The sequence below is a fragment of the Hyperolius riggenbachi genome, chromosome 9 (assembly GCF_040937935.1).
Source record: "Hyperolius riggenbachi isolate aHypRig1 chromosome 9, aHypRig1.pri, whole genome shotgun sequence".
NCBI lineage: Eukaryota > Metazoa > Chordata > Amphibia > Anura > Hyperoliidae > Hyperolius > Hyperolius riggenbachi.
The window spans coordinates 75,429,195-75,450,951 of record NC_090654.1 but is presented as its reverse complement, the minus strand read 5'-3'; the positions used below and the strand labels follow the sequence as shown (position 1 = coordinate 75,450,951).

Genomic DNA, 21,757 nt, shown 5'->3' with positions numbered 1-21,757 from the left:
CTGGTGGCGCATGGGCAGCAGCACCTTGTAATGTGTTCCCTGGCAGTGGAGACACAGACAGCAGGAGGAAATATAACAGCAGGCAGCGTGAAGAGGATAAGTGTGTGGCAGACTGGCATTTGGCAGCAGGCAGTAGGGCAGGCAGCGAGACATAGTAGGCCCTGGGTCCTAGCGGTGGTTCCAGTGCCGTAAATACACAGCATGAGGTTCCAGACAGCGGTCGTGAAGCCCACATTGTGTCCAATACACAATTGGGACAGCACAGTTTTCAACCCGGACACCTCTAAAATAATTACATTTTTTTTCAAAATAATGCAGGCAGTGAGGCAGCTATTTTTGAGTGTAATAGCTGGTGGCGCATGGGCAGCAGCACCTTGTAATGTGTTCCCTGGCAGTGGAGACACAGACAGCAGGAGGAAATATAACAGCAGGTAGCGTGAGGAGGATAAGTGTGTGGTAGACTGGCATTTGGCAGCAGGCAGGAGGGCAGGCAGCGAGACATAGTAGGCCCTGGGTCCTAGCGGTGGTTCCAGGGCCGTAAATACACAGCATGAGGTTCCAGACAGCGGTCGTGAAGCCCACATTGTGTCCAATACACAATTGGGAAAGCACAGTTTTCAACCCGGAGACACATCTAAATTAATTACAATTTTTTTTTTTCAAATTGAATGCAGCTATATTTGAATGTAATAGCTGGTGGTTCATGGGCAGCAGCACCTTGTAATGTGTTCCCTGGCAGTGGAGAGGAGACACAGACAGCAGGAGGAAATATAACAGCAGGCAGCGTGAGGAGGATAAGTGTGTGGCAGACTGGCATTTGGCAGCAGGCAGGAGGGCAGGCAGCGAGACATAGTAGGCCCTGGGTCCTAGCGGTGGTTCCAGGGCCGTAAATACACAGCATGAGGTTCCAGACAGCGGTCGTGAAGCCCACATTGTGTCCAATACACAATTGGGACAGCACAGTTTTCAACCCGGACAACTCTATAAATTAATTACAAATTATTATTTTTTTTCAAATTGTATGCAGCTATTTTTGAGTGTAATAGCTGGTGGCGCATGGGCAGCAGCACCTTGTAATGTGTTCCCTGGCAGTGGAAACACACAGACAGCAGGATGAAATACAACAGCAGTAGCAGCAGCAGGTGTATGTGTGTGTGCCAGTCGTCACTTCATGTCCCCCTCTCGCCGACAACAGGGGCCATGAATTCGCCTTCCACCCAAGCCTGGTTCATTTTGTCAGTCTGTCCACAGACTTGTGAGACAGACGAGATCGCTTCTCAGTGATGACTCCACCGGCTGCACTGAAGCAACGCTCTGACAGTATGCTGGAAGGGGGGCAGGAGAGCACTTCCAGGGCGTACTGCACAAGCTCGCTCCAGATCGTCAGGTGCTTGACCCAATACTCCATGGGATCAACAGGGGCCACGCTGTCAAGCCCACTGAAGGACCCCATGTAGTCAGCCACCATGCGGGTCAAGCGCTGCCTGTGACTGGAGAAGGATTCTGCTGCAGGCACCTCCTCTCTAGTCCTTGGCAGCTCTACACTCATGTAGAGCTCTTGGGTCAGAGACAGCAGGTCTGTGGTGCGCGTGTGCTTGCTGCTGGTGGATGCAGGCACCTGCTGCTGCCTCTGTGCTGGCTGGACAGTGGGGGTGGATGGCTCAGGGAAGGCTTCCTGCAAGCGCTCAACAAGGGACAGCTGCAAATCCCTAATTTGTTGCGCACGGTCTCCTCCTGCAGACAGGAACTGGCTGAGCTTCCCCTTCAGACGTGGGTCCAGTATCATGCAGATCCAGATGTCCTCCCTCTACTTCATCTGGCTCACCCTTGGGTCCTTGCGCAGGCACCTCAGCATGTGCGCTGCCATTGGGAAGAGTCTGGCCACGTCTGTTGGCACATCATCGGCATCCCCAGAGCCGAGAGTGCTATCCTCCTCTTCCTCTGCCCCCTCCACCTCATCCTCTCTCCACCCCCGCACCAGTCCAGCTGCGCTCTGCTGCTCCCCCTCATCAGCAGCAAGGTCAGGGACCTCCACCAACTCCGAGCCCTCCTCCTCAGAGGTGGCCTGTGAAGCTGCCTGCAGCTCCTGCTGGTCCAAGGCTGCTGCTCCCTCTTCCAGCAGTGCATACAGGGCCCTGTCCAGCACACACACCACGGGCACCCACTCGCACACCATTGCATGGTCCCTGCTCACCATGTTGGTGGCCTGCAGGAAGGGTGCCAGGACTGAGCACACCTGCTGCATGTGCCCCCAGTCCTCCGTGGAGATGATGGACGGGAGGTTGGTGGCGGCACGCCCAGTTGCAGTGAGGGAGGCAACTGTTGCTCGTGCAACGTACTGGCTGACAGCCTGCCTCTGTTCAACCAGACGCTCCAACATTGCCAGGGTGGAGTTCCAGCGAGTTGGAACATCGAGCATGAGCCGGTGCTGTGGCAGGTGCAGCTCCTTCTGCACCTCTTCCAGGCTCGCCACGGCTGCAGGCGAGTGCCGGAAGTGACGCACAACCTTCCTTGCCGCCTCAAGGAGTCGGTCCATCCCCTGGTAGGTCCGCCGGAACTTTTGGACTACCAGGTTTAGGACGTGCGCCAGGCAGGGGATGTGGGTCAGGTCTCCTCTGCTGATTGCAGCAACCAGGTTTGCCCCATTGTCGGACACCACCTCTCCGACTCTGAGGCCTCTGGGGGTCAGCCAATTCCTCTCCTGCTCTCAGAGTTTGGCCAGGACGTGGTTCGCCGTCAGTTTGGTCTTCCCCAGGCTGACCAATTCCAGCAGCGCTTGGCAGTGGCGGGGCTTCACGCTGCTGCTAAGGCGGGGGGTTTGAGGAACCTGCTGCTGTTCCGCTGACCCTGCATGGTGGCAACACCCACTGCGTTGTTGGCGTTGTTGGTGCTGCTGCTGCTCTGACAGTGCCGGCCGATGCTGCTCCCCCCTCCTCACCCCCTTCCACCAAGCTGACCCAATGCGCGGTGAAGGACAGATAGCGGCCTGTCCCAAACCAGCTGCTCCACGAGTCCATGGTGACGTGGACCCGATGACCCACTGCGTGCTCCAGCCCTCTCCCGACATTGGCCATCACAGAGCGGTGAAGTGCAGGGATGGCCGTGCGTGCAAAATAATGTCGGCTGGGGATTGGCCAATCGGGTGCTGCACACATCAGGAGCGCACGCATGTCGCTCCCCTCCTGCACAAGGGAATAAGGCAGGAGTTGGGAGCACATGGCCCGTGCCAGCAAGACGTTCAGCTGCAGCACGCGACGGCTGCTGGGAGGCAGAACCCTGACCACCCCCTAGAAGGTGTCGCTGAGCAGGGTCTGGCGAGGCCTTTTGCTGGCATGGGAAGCAGTGGAGGGAGCAGAGGAGGCCACTGAGGACTGGCTGCCAGAACAGGCCTCAGTGTCGGCGGCAGGAGTTGCAGAGGGAGGAGGAGCAGTGCGTTGCTGACGCACTCCTGCTGCCGACGGCTTCGCAGTGGTGGCGGGTCTGCCACTGCCACTGCCAGCTTCCTTCAACTTCACGAACTCCTCATGCTCGTGAAAGTGTTTCCCTGCAAGGTGGTTGACCAGAGAGGTGGTGCCAAACGCAGAGGGCTCCTTCCCTCTGCTGAGCTGCTTGCGGCACTGGTTGCAGGTGGTGAAAAAGAAGGGTGAAAAAATTCCATATTGGGGAGGTGAAGTTGCCCCTTCGGCTGGAAGGTGCTGCTGCCGCTGGTCTCCCTGTGGTGGTTGGGGGGGGGGGGTTCTTGGTGCGGCTGGTGGTGGCACTGGCAGAACTCGTCTCCTGATCAGCACGCTGTGTGGCCTGCATACCACGCCCACTTGTTATCCTGCCCATGCCTGCGATGCTGATCCTTCTAGCAAGGCCCGCAGACGCATCCTCCTCCTCCTCAGAGCTGATGACATCCCCACTCCCAGGACCTGGCAACCAGTCTTTGTCCTGCTCCCTGTCATCATCATCCTCCCCCTCCGCAAACATGTCCTGCTGGGATCCCCCAAACTCCCCTTCTGCATGCATGGGCGGATGGACAGTCACCACTGTCTGACTGTCCAAAGCATCATCCCCCAAAGTGCCCATGAGCATTCCTTCCTCTGCCAATTCTTCCGCAACAGCACTCCATACCTTCTCTGTGCTTGGGGTCCATAAGAAGGTGCTGAGTGACAGGGTGCTGGTGTCGCCCGCTGGGGCTGGAGAACTGCACTCCTCCTCCTCTCCCCCAGGCAGTGCTGGGCGGCTGCTGCTGCTCTTGCGAACAGGAGTGGTGGCGGGGGTGGAGGACTCGGTTCCAGAGCTAATAGTGGCCTGCTCATCCACCATCAGTTCCACCACAGCGTCTGCGTCCTTCTCCTCAATAGGACGGCTATGACCTGGCGGTGGGAGGAACATCTGGGCCACACGCTGCTGCTGCTGCTGCTGCTGTGTCTCTGCAGCATGACTCCCAGCTGTTGGGCGGTCAAGGCATCCACGGCCAGTGGCTAATGGCGGAATAGCCACTGGTGCAGACGCAGAACTGTGCATGGTGGTGGCGTGGCTGCCACGCCCACGACCTCCTCTCTTGGCGATGCCCTTGCTGCCCTTGCTGCCCCTGCCCAAACCGCGGCTGCCAGTTCCAGACATTGTATATTTTTAATATTATACAAATGAAAAAAAAAGTATGTATGTAAAGGCGGGTGGGACAAGTGGGGTACTTTAATGGGGTGGGACTGGTGGTGGTGGGTGTGTGAGGTGACGGACAGGTGTACTGTACTCTACAGCAGAGATCGGTGTAGCGCTAACGAGAGAGTGCGCACTGCGCACACTAAGACCCTAGCTGACGCTGACTGACGGTGTCAGACTACAGTACAATTCAACAAATACACAATAGAAGTAGTGATATATATAAACAATAGGAGGACGGGTGTAGCACTAACTGGAGGGTGCGGACAGCGCAGATGTGCACTGCGCACGCACACTAAGACCCTAGCTGACGCTGACTGACGGTCCCTAAACACAGACTAGAGTACAGTGAGTAGTGTACTAAAGAAACAATAGAAGAATCGAGCTAAATAGTAGAACAGGTGTGACTAGATTACTGAGAGCAGATACAGCAGGACAGGTATAGCAGTAAAGCTGGGCCTTGCTCACTACAAAATAGTACAATAATCTATCTAACACAGAAGTAGTAGTACAGTAGAGTAGGACAATTGAGAGCACAGGTAAGGTAGAGACTAGACCACAAAGCAGGGCAGGCTGCCTTGCCTAGACACAGGGCCTAGCTGCTGGCTGCAGGCCTGCAGCAGCACCAGTGACAGTATCCCTCCCTAGTCCCTAATCACACAAACTAAACTGCCTAAAATACAATCTATCTACAATACAAAGCAATACAGTTGAAGATCAAGTGTTGGAGTGTAAAAACGCTAGGTTTAGAACAATAGCAATGCACTTGCACACAGACAAAAAGCACTGGAGCAGTTCTCTCAGTACAATCAGTCAGTAAGTCGCAAGCAGGACGAGTGAGGCAAGATGGCGTCCGCTATTTATAGAGGGGGGCTTGGCCAGGCTCCCCCTCTGTGATTGGCTGCAGTCAGAGGGCTTGTGAGGACTCAAGGTGACGTCTGGCGTGACGCTATCTGAGCTCGTGACGCTATCCGAGCTCGGATAGCTAGGATATCTCCGGATATCTGATTGCTATCCGGGTGCGCTTGGATAGCACAGCCCGGATAGCTAATTCTATTCGAGCTCGGTATTCGAGCTCGAATAGTGAAAAAAGAGCTAGGATATCCGAGTAACTCGGATATCCTAGCTCAGATGAGCATCACTGAATGTGTGGGTCGCACTCCAGAAAAACCGATTGTTTAGGTACATAAAACAAACAATTGACAGCAACCTCTAATAGCTAGAGGGCTGTAAATAATATCACTGGGAGGGAGAAGGCACCGCCAAAAATAACCATGGATGTGGTAAATATAAAATGACTTACCTCTGAGAAGAAGGGGCAACGCCAATATATGAAAGAAATTGTATTAATCAGATTAAAATGTCTTTCTTATATTGGCATTGCCTCTTCTTCTTAGAGGTAAGCCATTTTATATTTACTACCTACATGGTTATTTTTTGGGGCATCCTTCTTCACTTATAGAACAACCTTTAGGCTGCATTTCCACTTGTGCGATGCGAATCGCCGTGGTAAAAATTCGCATGCGGATGCCGATGTATGCGAATTTAACCATGGCAGTGCTGGTGTGCTTTTCCATTGTTTCTATGCGAATTTTCATGCGAATTCGCACGAAAATTCGCATACTCAAACCTCATGCGAATTTCCTATTAAATACATTGTATGCGATTCGCATAGCGGTATGCAGTATGCGAATTCTGATGGCTCTGCTATGCAAATTTTTTCTGCACAGAAAAACGCAAAGGAATCCTGACAAGTGGAAACAGTCCCATTCACTTGTATTGCTATGCCAATTTGCATGCGAATTCGCAATAGTGGAAATGGGCCCCTTAAAGAAAAACATTTGTTTGTTACAGCTGATACAAATCCTGCAATAAATTTGCAGTGTGTCTACTTCCTGCTTTCATGGAAACTAACACATTGTTAACGTCCTGTGCTTTCCAATTATCCTCTCTGCCCGTGGCAGTCAGTTGACACAGCTGAGGGATCAAATTACAACGTGTGATTAGACACAGATGAGGGGAAATTACACAGGCTAAACTCTCTAAATACCTACAGGGTGCATTTCTCTGTTTTCCTTCAGTCCCGTGCAAGTGTCCAAGTCTACTTTAATGCATTACCCTCCTTTACAATCATACAGACACAAAGAGCTTTTAAATAACACAGCCAATGTCTCCCCGAGGAATTAATTTTGCTTGTTCATCAATAGCGCTTTAATACCTGTGCCTGCCCCATCCAAACACAATAAGTAAGGCTTGTTATATATCTGCAGCTGGGTAAACTGCCAGAATGTACTTAATAAGGAACCTTTGCAGTGATTATGCACTGTCTCTGTCTCATTGCTCGGAGCAGCTTGGCTCCCACATGTGATCACTCAACCCCAGACCCCTATTAAATATCAGAACAATTAGTTCCCTCTCTTACAGGACATTGATTGTGCAGATAATTGTTGGTAAATTATGGCCGGTGAAGTCAGGTGTGTGCCTTGTTTTCCATATAATATCATTGCAGCAATCGATGTGACAGTTGGCTGTGTCTCTGTGCCAGTCACCAGGGGCTTGCAGATACACGGTAACTCACCCTGACCACTGTTTAATGAGAGCATTTATCTAATGAACGCTATTATGAGCAACCAGAAGTGATGTATAGAAACCAGTAGGAGGCACGCACCAATTTTACTTACAGAGGAAATCTGTTATATTATATTAATTAGCTGAGTGCTGCGAGAAACATAAAACTATACAAAAGGCAACATGGATTAGTAGTGGAGATGCTTGATGAGACAAGAAGCAGTGATGCAGGAGCAGGATGGGGATTCATCTCAGAGACGTGGGATGGGACGACAGTTGGCTATTAGTCTAAGTGATGGAAAATAGGGATCATTTATGGAGCAGTAGGCAATGGTGAGCAGTGGTGGAGGTGTGGGACTTGATAAGAAGCAGTGGGGATCAATAATGGGATAGGGTGGTGGAGCAGGCAGTAGTGGGGCTCAGTGATATCAGTGATGGAAGAATTACATGAGGCAACAGACAGTAGGGATCAGTGGTGGAGAAGTGGGATGGGATAGGAGGCTGTTTAGATCATTTATTGAGATGAGGGATGGAGGAGAAGCCAATGGTGGTTCCTACTGGAGGAATGGTACGTGATGAAAGCCAGTGGGGAACAATGATGGGATAGAGTGGGACAGGCAGTAGTGGAATCAGTGAGGGAAGGATGACATGAGGTTGCAGATGTAGGGATCAGTGGTGGGGAATTGGGATGGGATAGGAGGCAGTGGATATCATTTATGGAATTGTGAGATGGAGCAGAACCCAATGGCTAGCACTGGAGCAATGGGATGTGATGAATGCCAGTGGGGAACAAAGTTAGAATAGGAGGAGCCAGGCAGCAGTTGTGATAAGCAGTGTAGGAGTGGGGTAGAATAAGATTCATTGGGTAAAAATGATGGTGGAGAGGGATGGGACAAGAGGTGGTGGGGATCACTTATGGCACAGAAGAGAATCAGTGGTGGAGAAGTAAGATTTGATAGGAAGCAGTGCAGATTAAATGATGGAGTAGGGTGGGACAGGTGGGAGAGTGGATCAGTGATGGAATAATGAGATGAAACAGTAGGTGGGGATAAATGGTGAAGGAGCGGGATGGGATAAAATGCAGTCAGTAACATTAATGGGAGAGTGGTATAGAATAGGAAGCAATGGGGTGAATATTGTTGGGTTATAGGCGATGGGGATCAGTGAAGGAGGAATATAGTGGGATAGGGAGCAGTTGGGGTTAGTGATGGAGGAATTATACAGAACATAAATTGTAATAAGAAAAAATGTCCATAAAGGTTATCATGTCGTGGCTAATCTTTTAGAGGAGAGAAGACATTCTGAATTTTGTTCCACTTTAAGACATCCAAAGGGTTTTTCCCTGACAGCTAGTAACAATGGGACCCTCGGGCAAAATTAACCCAGGGGCCTCTGACATACACCCCTCCCCTGACCACAAAATGGCATTATGGGCCCACTGTTGCAGCCAAATCCCCCCCCCCCTCCAGGGCTTCTGAGCTGACTGCTGCCCTACCCCAAGATCACACCCCAAGTTAACTCTGCTCCCTGGGGCCCCTGAAGCTTCTTAGTACTCATCTGCCACTCTGTGGCTGCACGCACTCCATGTTATTACATAATTATATGCCGTCAGGTCATGGTGGAAAGGCGCCAATGTGAGGATGAAGTCGGGGAGTCCAGCAGGGACCACAGACTGACAGAGGAGCGCGACCATCAGGGCAGGTGAGACGCTACTCTACCCGGGGTGCACAGTTAAGTTTGGGTGAGGGGAGACACCTTGTGGGAGCCCCTACAGGCTCTGGGCCCCTAGGGCAATTGCCCCTTAGCCTCTATAGAAGCGCCTGACAGGGCCATATCTCAGCTGTGGATGTCTGTCCTGCAGGAAGTGACAGTGGGAGCACGCCAGGCTCATGCTCTATTTTCTAGTACACAAAACACCAAGACAGCCAGTCACAAAGTGATTATACACCTTCCTCCTTTAAGACTAATTCAAAGCCTAATCATTATGGATAGTCTATTAGGCAGGGGCCCATATCTGTTCACAGAAATTACCGCTCTATACTAGCTGTGATATATGGTTCCTATGTTGCTGTCATAAGCCATTTCCCTTTAAATAACAATGCAATATGTTTCCCCACCAAGCTTTAAGTGCCTTTGATTTGTATTACAGGAACATGAAGAGAATGAGAGAGCGAGGAGGGACGGAAAGCCGTTGCGTGTTAGCGGTGAGAGGTGGCCTCCATTTTCCCTTCCCTTGGAACAACATTACCTCCAATTTCTGCCTGGGCTCTGTGCCTCTTGTTTGCTGCAATCTCACCTGAAACAATCATCAGACTTGCACTGCTGATTGCAGCACAAATATAGGTCAGCGGATCACTGATGGGAAAAAACAACTTTGCATCTGGCAAGAGTCTCCGTAAACTTTTCTTTTTAGATAGAAAACTCATTTATCTCCTGTTTGTACTGACACCGATGTTTATCTTTTTTTTCAAGTGAATCTGTAGTTCTTTTTTTTATATCTATTTTTTTATGTTCAGTCATAAAAATAGACATTGGCAGGTAAAGAGGCACAGCCCGCCAAAGCCTCCTGAAATTCTTTATTTAACAAATGGACAGGAATCAGGCTGACATGCCATGAGTAAGGGCTGCTATTAGTTCCAAAACATGTTAGTTTATTTTCTGCTACATCCGTTAAATGAAGCAGTGAAGGAGGTCTTGGCATGCTGCAGATCACTACTTGTTGATGGCCTCCAGTGATGTCTGCAAACCACTTTTCTATATCAACTCCTTCTGGCTCTTGTTTACAAGGGTTTGACGCAGGAATACCAAATAGGTCTTTGTAACTAGAGTCTAGTACTGAGCATACACTCATCGTTTTTCTTGTTTGATTCCTTGTGGATTCAATTCATCTGCTGGGAATTGATTCCCAATATGTCAGATCGATGGTTTTTTTTTAAATCCATTTTGACTGAAAATCGATCAGACAGGATGAAAAATGTAAAACATTCGGGGCGGGTCAAGAGCATTGGCAGATCAACAGCCTATAGCTTTATTATATTATAATATTAATTTTATTTTAAGTATCTATATAGCACCGACATATTACTAAGCGCTGTACAGATTGTCTTGTCACTAACTGTCCCTCAGAGGGGCTCACAATCTAGTCCCTACCATAGTCATAGGTCTATGTATGTATCGTGTAGTGTATGTATCGTGGTCTAGGGCCAATTTAGGGGGAAGCCAATTAACTTATCTGTATGTTTTTGGAATGTGGGAGGATACTGTAGTGCCGAAGGAAACCCATGCAAACACAGGGAGAACATACAAACTCCTTAAGGGAAGCAGGAGATTTGGGCGCATGAGACAAGTGGACAAAAAGGGCGCCCCATTCACTCCCATTATAAATATCGTTTAATGGGTGCCGAACAGGGAAAAAAAGGCGCTGGAGATTATTAACGTTTTAACAAACGGCGCCCGGAGATTTTTAAGGATTTATAACTATGTTTGTGATGATTTAACTTTCCTAAATGAGCCCGTGACGAATAGCGTTTATAAAGATACTAAATCACTATTTCTACAACATTTTTAAAACATTATTATCCACCCAAAAAATTATTTACATTTTTTTATTTACATTTTTTATTTATTAATGTCTGTAAAACATTATTATCCATAGGGGGTCTTAGGTTTAGGCACCACCAGGGGGGTCTTAGGTTTAGGCTCCACCAGGGGGGTCTTAGGTTTAGGCACCAACAGGGGGCTCTTAGGTTTAGGCACCAACTGGGGGGTCTTAGGTTTAGGCACCAACTGGGGGGTCTTAGGTTTAGGCACCAACAGGGGGGTCTTAGGTTTAGGCACCAATAGGGGGGTCTTAGGTTTAGGCACCAACTGGGGGGTCTTAGGGGTTAGGGATAGGTACAGGGAGGGTTTTTAACAAACGTAAATATAAGTTTCAGTTTACAAACAGGGAAGATTAACGTTTTAAGAATTGCCGATCTCATACTCATTATTTAGTGATTTATAAATTCTTAAAACACTATTTGTAAACGAAATTCTATACAATATTTCTATAAACGATAATACTGTTTATCGTTTACACCACACGCCCTTTTTTCCCGATGCCCTTTTTTGATGTACGCCTCCTTAAGATGTTGACCTGGCTGAGATTTGAACTGGGGATCCAGCACTGCAAGGCAAGAGTGCTAACCACTCTACACCACCGTGCAGCATCAAACAGTGCAGCTCTGCTGGAATCTATTGGAAATTGATGTGCAGTGTATGGTAGGAATCGATTCCTTCTGAATCGATCCTTTTCAGAAAGGAATCAATCATTTTGGAACATTGAGTGATAAATCTACAAGCGTATGGCCAGCTTAAATATTATTTAAAACCAGCAGGTGCAGCACCTGCATAGGCTGAGAGTCTTAATATCACGGTGAAAAGTAAAATTAAAATTATTTTGAGTATTTTCTTGCTTGCTAGTGGTTTAATAAATGCATTTTATGACATGACAAGGTATGACCATATCACCTAGGAGAAAAAGTGAATTGCATTTGGGCCTATGTCTTCTCCCTTTAGCTCCCCGGTGGGATTTAGTCACATACAGCCGCTATGGGCATTATTAGAATAGGGGTTAATGGAGAGTGTGGGTGATATTTCGAGGAAATGGATCGCATATCGGCATTCCAGTACGGTTCCTTCATGGTAGCGCATCACCAGTGCTCCAGGACCGGCTGATAAGGTGGGCGCGTAGGATTACATTGCTCACTTCCGGGTTGTGCTTCATATGCCCTTTGGCAAAAGACACACATCTCCTTTTTAGTTGCACTTGGATGCGACTTTATGGACGCACAACCCTCACCGCAGGACTCCTACAGTATACCTATGTTGACCTATGTAACTATGTAAAGTGGATACTTTGTGTTCCAACACTTCCTGGTTGCATTCCATTGATGCTCCGGGAAATACTATGACCTTTCGTTCACCGCTTATTAGCTGGCTCACGTAGAAAGCTATACATAGTATTTAAGACCCACAAGACCACTACTCCTTTGCAGGGTTGCAGTCTTGAGAAAGCAGGGTGACGCCAGCAATACCGGTAGACTTGTCCAACCTGACCTATACAGTGTTACCTCACTCTCCTTGATCCTATCCTGGTGGCTCTAACCAACCTGGACGAAGTATTCACTTTTATAACCTACTATGTGGTCACCTACCAGCATCATAATATAGCAACAGCACCTTTCTACTATAATTGTATATATTAACACTTTGGTTAATAGTTTCTTGTTGTTTTGCACAGGGATTGTTATGTTTTACTTCTTTGGCAATATCCTTTTAGCATGATGCACTTTGTTATTGTATTTGTCATTATATCTGCAAATGCACGTTTAATCTTGCCCATGTCCTAAACCCGGGATCAGATACTGGTGCACGCTTTTATCTGAGCATGCCAGGATGTGATATACATTTGGTAACACCAGGTATTGAGATATTGACGCATATATATGGTTACGCATTATTGTGGATCATGGACAGGGGCAATGTCTTTTAATTGTTTTTAAACTTTGTGATTAAAGTTTTGATAAAACTTACTGCCTATATATATTATGGAACTCCCTAAGTGATGCTATTTGTGTGGGTGACTTTATCTCTCCTTTTGCATAATCGAACACTCACAGCACATTTTACTGGTTGAGTGTAGTGAATCTTGCATCTATAATACTCATTTTAATATTAAGTTGTAGAATCACGTTGGATGTGTCTTATAGCTTGGGCTCCTGTCACATAAAAATTAGGTAGGGATAAACTCAACTCATCATTCAAAAACAATGTCATTTTCAACATTATGATCAAACTTGGGAAAGTTTCAGCAAAACCACAGGAGTTGGTAGCTTACCAACTAGCCCAGGTTGTTAGCTTTGCATAATGGTGACATTTGTGGACTTTTTCTGACTCTTCTGAGGCTACGTAAATAAAGAATGGCACAGTACCAATTAGTGATTGAGAACAATGAATAGCTGTGCAGAGTCAAATTACGTATATGTGACCTCATTTTAATCATGATACATTTTGATGTGGGAATACACCATACAGAATTTTCTGTTATGCTGGGTATACACCATACAATTTTCTGTCAGATTCTTCTGTCAGATTGCATAATTAGAGTATTTTCTGTAGAGAATGGTCATTATCTCTGGTGCATTGTCTTCTGTTTATCTCCTGCTGAGTAGAACAATGCCTAATTGCTTGGCAGATAGCTGGTAAAATAGATACATTTCCAATATGTTGAACTTTATCTATCTGGCAGGTAAATCTAACAGAAAATTGTATGGTGTGAACCCAGCATTAAGCCCCAATCTACACGATCCGATTCTTTGTGCGATTCAATTACGATTCTATTTACGATCCGATTAAATCCAACATGTCCGATTTGAATTCGATTCAATTCGATTTGCCATTGCAAAACAATGGCGAATCGAATTGAATCAAATCGAATCCCGATCGGACATGTCGGATTTAATAGAATCGTAAATAGAATCATAATCGAATCGCACAAAGAATTGTATCGTGTAGATTGGGCTTAAAGCCTCATCTACACGTGTAGATGAGGCGGCGATCCGGCGGCTCGATTAGCTGCCGGATCGCCTCTCCCGCGTCCCTGCACGTGCCTCCCGCATCCCCGCTCGCCGTGCGTGCGCCGGATTCGATACCCCGCTCGTCCCCGCCGGCGCCGCTTATCTTCCGCTCGATTCCCTGCCATTGTCCCCTCGCGGGGAGCGAGCAGGGAATCGGCGGAAGCAAGATCCGTCCTGTCGGATCTTATCAATCGAGCCGCATAAGCGGCTCGATTGTTAAGGAACATCGCGGCCGCATCTACGCGTGTAGATGCGGCTTTAGATTTACCTGCCAGATAGATAAAGTTCAACATGTTGGAAATTTATCTATTTTACCATCTATCTGCCGAGCAATTAGGCATTGTTCTACTTAGCAGGAGATAAACAGAAGACAATGCACCAGAGATAATGACCATTCTCTACAGAAAATAATCTAATTATGCATTCTAACAGAAAATCTAATGCTGGGCATAGACGGTACGTTTCTGTACCGTGTATCGACCAGCTGATCCGGCCAGCTGATAATATTCAGCTGGCCCGATCATGGCGCTTGACCTGCGCCCGCTCGATTCCCGCCGGTGGACAATGGCAGGCAATTGTATGGTGTATTCCCAGCATTATAGTTTTGACATCTCTAACATAAAAAGTTGGTAGGGACAAACTCAATCCATCATGAGAAAAAAAGTAATTTTCAAAATTGTAATGAAACTTGGCAAAGTTTCATCAAAACAACATGAGTCTGTAGCTTACAAAACATCCACTTTTGAATGGCCCTGGTAGTTAGTCTTCCATAATGGGCATTTGTGGCCTTTTTCTGCTGCCCGGACTCTTCTGGGGCTATGCAAACAAAGTATGGCTCTAAAATTCTTTGTGGAAAAAATTGGCCTGTACAAAGTCACATGCACAATTCAATGTTAACCTCCCTGGCGGGGTAGCCGCCGCAGAGTATTACATGGCCCCGGGAGGAATTTTTTGAATAAAACTAGTTGTAAACCTTGTAGCTAGCATTAGGCTAGCTACCTGTGTGCCCCAAATCCCTCCGCTGTGCTCCAATCCCCCCGTTTGCCGCCGTTATACGTACCACCCCCCCCGGATACCGCGATAGCGCAGTCTCTCCAATCACCTCTTTATTATTTTAACCGTGATACATTGTAGAATAGATTTTAGGGTGTTTTAGGGTTGAGGCCTATGTCTTGTGAATTATTTTTAGTGATAAGCTGAATCAAAAGCAATACATTTTTTGTTTTCATATATTCTGTCTCAAAATAAAAAGCTTGTAAAAAGAAAACAAAGCAACAAAATGTAAAATAAAATACAGAGATTATTATCCTTAAGGACTCAGCTTTTTAATTATGTATGACATGACAGTATATTACTGTTCTTTTTGTAAATATGGCTTGCAATAATTGCTAAGGCACAGTGAGAAAACAAAAAACACAACAGAGAAAAAATACACCTTTATTTCCAAATAATATATTATTAGGTACATATTAGGAACATAATTACCTAAGGACATACTCTAATTTAAATGTTGGGCTAGCCAGGACAAATAAGCAAATAAAATTGCAGGATTTATCTTCAGTAGCATTGTTTAAAACTATAAATGATGAAAAAGGAAGAATAGTGTATTTTTTCTTGTTTTTTTTCCTTTAATGTGCATAGAAAATAAAATTATTACTAAAAAAAAATATCACCCACTAAAAGCCTAATTTGTCCTGGAAAAAAATCAAGATATAGATAATTTAGGTGTGATCAGTAATTATAAAGTTATTGGTAAATGAATGGAAGGAGCTTTGAAATGTGAAAATTGTTTGCATCCATAAAGGGACTACAACCCTGAGGGTTGAAGTAGGTAATTATAAAATACTTAAACTTACAGGCAGATGAGCAGATAACATATGAGCGAGCCAAACATTGCACCTGTAGACTATTTGCTCATCTTTTACTTTATAAGTAATACAGATAAGTTTTGAGCCCCTAACGTTCTTTCACACTTCATCAGTTAAGTGATGAAGATGGCGTGGGGGGGGGGGGGGATTGTCTTTCATAGCGAGATGGTGTTGCTTAGGATGGACAGAGCATTCTTGACATTGGTGTCTGGGGGGATGTATAAACCTGCGAGCACAAAGGAGGAGAACTCTCTGAGTGAGTACTGCGGTTTGCAGTCAATAAGTAGGAATTTGACTTCTGGAGAAAATCTTTTGTTCAGGCTGGTCATGTTGGAGTACCACATGGAGTTGATGTAGAAACTGATGCCACCTACTTTCCTTTTGTGTTGTCTCAGTCTGTAAAAAATAATGTCCTAAAGAAGCTGAAATAGCCCAATGTATTTCTCTTCAGAGCCTCCTATAGTGCCTTATTTTGGCCTTTCTAATGCCCTCCATTGTGCCCTAGTTATTTTCTCCATCACCCTCTGTTCTGCCCTTTATAGCCCAACGTGGTGTTTTCATATACTCTCATAGTAGTCTTCATTGCCCCGCCCCCTGCTATGCAGAGCAATGGTAGCGGACTGTTCTGTAATAATTCTCTTCTTATTTAATGTCTGAACCATCAACATCAAGTGATCACATCACATGGCAGAACCAGCGAGTAACATGGAGGTGAGGAGCCAGGAATAGGCCTGGGCAGTGATTAAACAAGCAGGAAGCATGTTGGCAACTTGGCAAGAGGACAAATGAGAAGAATAAATACTGTAACATACTCTTCCACTGTCACTGCATTCAGGGGCCCAGCACACAGTGCTCACAAGTAGGATCGATACAGGTCCTCTGATACACGAAGCCTGGTAACAGTTGTGACCTCTGTGACCCCTGTACCCATGTTAGTGTTTTTAATGAAACCACAGATTCAGTGTGTTTCCCAGATAAATCTCTTTTTCCATCTATACTTCAAATGAGTAAGGAAAATGTAATTAGGACAAGCATATAATGTAACTCGAACTAGCTTCTAGTGGTGAAGCAGGGAGTTTTGGCGTAGTCGTCATCTTGGAAGGAACATCACTGCTGTCACCATAGTCCTGGGTAAGAAAAAAGCTTTAATGAAGCGAGGAGGCTTGGAATATCCAGATCTTTAGAATAGAGCTAACCATGAGGCGCCCCCAAAAGTTTTTTCTTGGTCTAGTGCCAAGAGTTATAACTTATAGGCTTGGAAATTGACATGAGGAACTTTGACAGAATGAACCACCTGGGAGAATTTATAGCCCTTCCCACTTTATCCTAGATAAACAAAAATGATTTTGTCTCTACAGCTTCCAGAAACCATTTCAGAAGGTCAAAGGAAAAGCTTGAAGGCCACCCGCCGTACTTTGCAGACAGTGGCACTATGGCGGTGCTTATTCTCCACTCTGAACAGAGATGTCCTCTTGAATTAATTCTGCCTGAGAATGAACTGATGGCTTTCCAGGCCAGAGAACCCAGCAGCCATGCAGGCCAAGAACAAAAATTAAAAGGCAAAAATAAATAAATAAACACATAACATAATGGAACACATGAGTTAACGCAACGTCTGTTCAATTAGTTTGGAAAGTATTTCTGGGTACGGATGCCGAGCGCGCGGAGCTCAATTCCCTGCGGCTCAAATGTCAATTTTCTGCACTGCCGGCACGGTGGCTGCCTATGCAATGGCTCTCTTAATAAACTGCAGGAAATAACTGAGCAATTAAGCAATTAAACTGTTTTGAAATTTAATTTAAGGCACTGGCTTGTAGCTGTTGTTTCACATTCCTGCATTCTCTCCTCTGTCTTACAAGGGGAAGGGACAGCGCGGGGCTGAGTGAAGCTACTTGTGTGGGCAAGGAGAGGGCTCGGTGGACTAATTAAGCTCCTGCATTTGAATTATGGCTACCGTTAATTATGTTTGTTCAAAGGGTTTGTCTAATTTACCGCAGGAGGCTGTCGACTAAGCAGCACCTATCTGCCAGCTAGGCAAAACCTGCAAATAGTTATGAATACATTTTGCAACTTTCTCCCAGAATTGATGAACCTTCTAGCAGAGCTAGAAGAAAATTTCTAAGATACCGGCTTCATAAAAGACAGGCAGTCCATTATGGTACCTCCAGAACTGACAGGGAAGAGCTAGGAGGCGCCCGTGGACGTGTATCTGTGACTCTTGAACTGAGTGTAATAATTCACACAAGGTGCTTATAGTCCTACCTTATAGTAGTGCGACTCACACGTACAATGGTGGTTGAAGTTTCTCAAATTTTATTGGGGCACAAATGACAACGCGTTTCGCGGCCAAGCCGCTTCCTCAGGTCTATGGGTGTGCCTGGGGTATACACGTCTCTATCCTGAGCGCCATATGGCGAAACGCGTTGTCATTTGTGCCCCAATAAAATTTGAGAAACTTCAACCACCATTGTACGTGTGAGTCGCACTACTATAAGGTAGGACTATAAGTACCTTGTGTGAATTATTACACTCAGTTCAAGAGTCACAGATACACGTCCACGGGCGCCTCCTAGCTCTTCCCAGTCCCTTTTACCCCTGCACAGGGGTGCACACTCGGAAGTCCTTCCAGTGGCATATTTTTCTCTTGGAGCTGCGACCAATCCCATTATCGGAAGCAAGGCCGAGTGAGGACGGTACTTCCTCACATGCGAGTAAAGTGGTTGCTTATGGATAGCAACCTAATTTTGTGAGTATATTTCTTATTATACACATATACTGGTGCCTCGTCGATAATACACCAGATCGGGCTCCCGGTCTCCCTGTGCCTTTTTTGTTTCCTACAAGAGCCAACCTCCAGAACTGACAAACCCTCAAGGAGTGCTGGACGAAAGGTTCCAAGAGTAATCAGCTCCTCTCTTAGCAAAGAAGCCAGGACCAGAGAGCAGGGCTGTTGTCATTCAGGCTCCCAACATCACCTTCATAGACTTCCTTAGCTCCAACCTCTGTCACCAGATGACCCAGATCTGCCTTTGATCTTCTTTTGAAATACAAGAGATGATGTTATTTAGGGATGGTTTTAGGTGACATGGGTCCCTGGGCAGTAATAATTGTGAGTATCATTGCAATTTAATACTGTACTTACCATAAAAGTGTTGTGACATCCACTTTCCTTGACTTTGGAACCCCTAACAAGCATGGGGACTTGGGTAAGTTTGGCCCTGCAGTAACACCACCCTTGATGTTACTGTCGTTTAGTACTGTACATGAGGAGTGGTTGCACTAGGCCAATGCCCATATCTCTAAATCTGGACATCCTAGGCACAAGTTTAACTTAAGTGTTTTGATGCACTTTGGAAGGCAAGCAAATTACTTTATTTATGTGCAGAAGAACTGACTGGCAACAATGAATAATGAAGACTTCTTGTTTGAATGCTAGGTTTACATTTGGAGTTCACTCCTTTACTGAACACTGTATGGCCTGTGGAGTCAGATCATCTGGTGAGTTTTGTCTACATGGGGGATGAGGGTGTGGATTTGTGACATCACTTGGCAGAGGCCACGTTTTTGGTCTTATGACTGGCACTATGTTGACTATGTTGTAAATCTACAGTATTGATTTGAGAGTTCTTAAAGCGGGATTGTCAGCCACATAATCAAATTCCATTTACCCACTGCTTTGTGTTTATTATGCAACCTGCAACCTGACCCTACATTGCAAGCATTCCAATCTGGTCAGAAATGTTTCTGCTGTAATAAATCTTATCTCAATCAGACTGGCTCTATTTGGTAAATTGCCGACGAGAAGGAAGCTTGTCATCACCCCTCCCACATCCCTGCTCCGCACTGATTGGCTGAGGGCACGTCAGCTGCTGTGAGAAGCTGCTGAAATCTGATCTATGCTGTGCTCACATGTTTACAAAGTAAGCTAGATATGACAGTGCAGTTTCTAAGAGAAAAAAAGAGTGAGAGGAGAAATGACACCAGGATTGGCTTCAGTCAGTCAAAGTGGAAAATGCCAGAAACAGTTGTGTCTTTATTTACTATATAAAATTCACTGAAATCAAAACGTGGACAGTACAATACATGTTATGTAAGTAGAACAAGTATTTATCTACTTATATATGTGTTTTTCCCCAGGAGGGTATGGCTGTCCATGCTGCTTTGAGGTTAAACGGTGGCTTGTGTAGTGTTGTTTGTGGGCAGTAATCCAAATGCCACCACCGTTAGTCGCCATTCTAGCCAGATGCGCTGTTTCAGCACCCTGGTATGAATGATTGATTTTAAAAAGATGGTTGTGTTGTAGGCCCCTGGCGAGAGGCCCTGGACACCCGAGAACACAATACCTTGCCTTCACAGTTGGCGATGCCGGCAACAAATGTTTAATTACTTTCTGATACATTAAACTTCCATTGTTTTTAATCTAATTGAATGTGGCATTTAAGCATTAAATTGGCATCACCGCCCGGCAGAGATAAGACAGTAGCGACTAGCTGGTCATTATCCTACTTATTAAATGTCAATCAGCAGTTTAGCAATTAATGGTTATGTAATCACCCTCCCTATAACTATATGGTTAAATGCCAATTAAGCAGCTGAACAATCTTTAGCCATCTGAGGCATTAATAAGGCTGTTATTACACAGGAGTTGCCAGCAGCATTTTTCTCCGCATTCTGCTTCAGTTCCCTTACCTAACGTAGGTTTTATTAGCTTTGGCTGCCGTTAACCCACTTAGGGCGGATGGGAGGCAAAGGCGATAAAACGATGCCCAGCGGGCTGCCAGGGAGGCAAACAGTTAATTTCCATACATTGCGAGATCGAACAAATAGACAGCGAACTGGGATTTGTTTAATGTGTACTTAATTAAAGTCGGAGAAAAAAAAAAGGATCTGTGTGTAACCAGGCAATGAGGCAGAAAAGTGTGAAGCGGGGTAGCCGTGTTCAAGCGAAAGTCGCCAACGCTATCAGATGATGATGAAAAGTCATTTACTACATTATTGCACGCTACTGTACAAGGGTAATATCCGAAGCCCAGCTCCAGGCACAGCTTTACATATCCCATCTGGCAGATTAGTGAGCAGAGAGCCCACATGTTACTATTTTGTGTCTAGCACGTCTTCTTTGGCTCAAAATCTGGATTTTCAAAAATGTGGTCATGTGACCTTGAACCACACAGATGAAGAAATTAAGAGCAGGTTTTATGGGCAAGGCTGATGCTGCTTTGCTTACTATCATTGTGCCATTCAGTGGGCGGGGCACAGACAAAAGCTGTCTGAGATGATCACAGCCTGCCAGTTTGGAAGTCTGTGTTGCAGGAAGTGGCTGCTACAGTAATTGAACTGAACTGACCTCAGATAAGCAAGGAGCTTATACATGTAAAATAAGAGCTTTTCGGCTAGGTAAGTTCACACTGTGTGTGTTTGCACAGAGACATAGCTGTTGTGGGTAAGGGGGAACATAGTTCCCAGGGCGCAGCCCTGTGGGGGCGCTCAGCACAGCCGCTGCACCCCCACGTGCATGAGAGGCAGCTCCCTGGCTGCCCGAAGTGCCCCTGCTTCTCTCACTGCCTCTGTAGAGGATGGCAGAAGCAATAACAGCAACACAAAAAGTGGGGCACATTTCGCTATCTAAAGGGGGGCACATCTGGCTATCTATAGAGAGGTACCTCTGGCTTTTTAAAAGGGGGCACATCAGGATATCTGAATAGGGGAAGGGGCACATTTGGTTATCTAAACGTGGGGGAGGAGGGGGGGCAAATTTGGTTATCTATGGGGGGAAGGGGACACATCTGGCTATCTAAACAGCATTTATACATTTGCCTCCACCCATGACCACGACCACATTTGAACATGTGGACACGCCCATTTTGTCCTGAGGGGGCCACAAAAACTGTCTTTGTCCCTGGGCACTGAAAACCCTAGCTACGCCTCTGCGTGCTGCATAATGGCCACACCACAAGGCGGGCATAACGCTACACATACTCTGCAGGTTATACCATGTTATTTTACACAGCATGAAAACTTGTTGCTATGTAACCTGCTTGTTATCACATACGT

The 21,757-nt window shown here is 46.3% G+C and overlaps 1 protein-coding gene and 1 long non-coding RNA gene across 2 annotated transcripts in view; both read left to right on the top strand.

Moving 5' to 3' along the window:
• The window catches only part of LOC137531638 (uncharacterized), a 38,929-nt gene extending 21,631 nt beyond the window's left edge, over positions 1-17,298 (top strand). The window contains exons 2-3 of the long non-coding RNA XR_011023691.1: positions 9,368-9,561; positions 17,062-17,298. This is a non-coding gene — a long non-coding RNA (uncharacterized lncRNA). The remainder of the gene's footprint in view (positions 1-9,367; positions 9,562-17,061) is intronic.
• The window catches only part of CHST13 (carbohydrate sulfotransferase 13), an 841,732-nt gene that overhangs the window by 285,410 nt on the left and 534,565 nt on the right, over positions 1-21,757 (top strand). The gene's annotated exons all lie outside the window — the stretch shown is intronic.